Here is a 2,255-nt window from a genome sequence, read left to right on the forward strand (position 1 = left end):
TCATTGAGTCCAATTTTAAAAAATGTTTTTGTTAGGAAATAACTTTCATTAACTAATAATTAGATTAGATAATAAAGTAGTAGATGACAAATTTTATCTTTTGCAAATCTATATTAGAAACAAAAATCTAAATACAACTTTTGTTCTATTTGTATGTTGTGTCCTCTTCTAAGCAAACAAATTGGATTGAAACCTTATTCAAGGTCTAGTGGGAGTAGTGTGGGACTCATGGTAACTCTTGAATTGTTGGCATTATTAACTATGTAAATGCAATATTAACTTCCACCAACAATAAAGTAATTCGTTAAATATAACTAAAAATTCCTTATCTTTTTCTAAAAATTACAATCTCTGTAAATTTAGCATCACATAAGACACTATACAAAAACCCTAAAATGGCCCAACACTAGTGTATAATTCACTTACCATATATAAACAAGCGGGCAGCATTATGCAAGTATTCAAAGGAATCTTTTTACATTTGAGTTTTTAAATTTACGTTTATTATTTTTTTATATTCATACTTGGTTTTCATCTTTCACGAATGTCTTTGTGTCTTAACGATTGGAATTGTGGTCGTGTGGTCCCTCGCCAGATTCTCTTCTATTAGCAGCCAAATTCTTCTGCACATATAAAATTCCAACTACATGATTCATCACAAACAGTTATATATACAATAATTTTCAACTTCATTATTAGATATATATTATTTATAGTGGTAAGTAACATACATATCTAGTGTAATGTAATGTAATATATAATACAACAAAGATTCTAAAATAGTGGTGCATAACATTATTATTTGGTACGTAATAAGTAAAGTGCATAGAAGAGATAGTGGCACGTGAACAGCGCAGAGAAGATAGAGAGGAGGAGTATAGGGACCATGGAGTCATGGAGATGAAGTAGTAGTTGCTTTAAATTTTGAGCTTTGACACACTTTAATTTAATTTACTGTTATCTTGGGAATCCGCAAAAGGACAATGGGGAAAACAATCCTTAAAATTTCTGTCAAGTCTCCTCTGCCAACCTTTTTTTCCAAACCAAGCATTATTACACAATACACGTACATTTACACTCATATATATATGGTTTTTGAATTGAATTAGTTGTAAAATTCATTATTTTAAGCAAGGTGAAAATCAAACCGACCGTGGATTCAGTAGAATTAGATATCTAAATGTTTAAAAACTCTTCTTTATCTGATTTATTATTAATTAATTTTTTATTCAAATTAAATCGATTAAATCATTAATTTTTGATTAATTTAGGAGTTAAATACGATTTTGATCTTTAAGATATAGGCCGAAAATTTGTTCGTTCCCAATATTTTTTTACAAACAAAACCGTCTCTAAATTTCAACATACTTTTAAAATCGTCTTTCGAACCAAAATATCCTTATCTTCTTTTTTTTTTCATAGCAACATCTCTTCTTCTTCATCAAAAGTAAAAACAGAAGAAACAGACCTAGAAACAAACACAGAAAAGGACGGCGACGACCCTGGAACAACGGTGAGCACGCGAGGAGCAGCGACAATGAGGAGCAGCTTCTTCACGATGTCGTCTCCATGGACATGCTTCTCCTCCGCAAACAGTTTTAAATCTCCTCCTCTTCTTCCCTTCTATCTTGTTGTTGAATTTGAAATATTAGATTGCAATAAATGATGTTGTTGTTATTCTTGAATTTGTATATTGTGTTGTTGAATATTGTGTATTGTGTATTGTTGTTGTTAGTACTCCATTATTAATAACTTCTTTGTGGTTTTTTTTTCTATGAATGGATTTTCTGATTTTGTTTTTTTTTTTTTTTTAAGGATAATTTAATTAGTCATGAATTTTAAGATTTAAGTCAAAAAGACGATTTTAAAATTACGTTTAACTTTAAAAACAATTTTATATGCAAAAAGATGTTAGAGATAAAAAAAATTTTCAACCTATATTTTAAAAACCAAAATCGTACCTAATCCTTAATCTAATTAAATTGACTGGTTTAATTTGATTATTAGAACCAAGTATATTATCAGTTTAATATATATTATTTAATAACACTAGAAATTGGTCAAATAGCAAATAATCATATTTTAAATTTTAGCTTTTTTATTATATAAAACAAAATTCTCTCTTCTATTTTCGTATGTATTACTTGTAAAATTACAACATAATTAATATTTGCGTAATTTTTTTATTAGAGAGATGAAATACCTCAAAAAAAAAAAGTAATACATTACATTTTTATATTTATTTAAGGAATTTG

The sequence above is a fragment of the Arachis ipaensis genome, chromosome B04, assembly GCF_000816755.2.
Source record: "Arachis ipaensis cultivar K30076 chromosome B04, Araip1.1, whole genome shotgun sequence".
Lineage (NCBI taxonomy): Eukaryota > Viridiplantae > Streptophyta > Magnoliopsida > Fabales > Fabaceae > Arachis > Arachis ipaensis.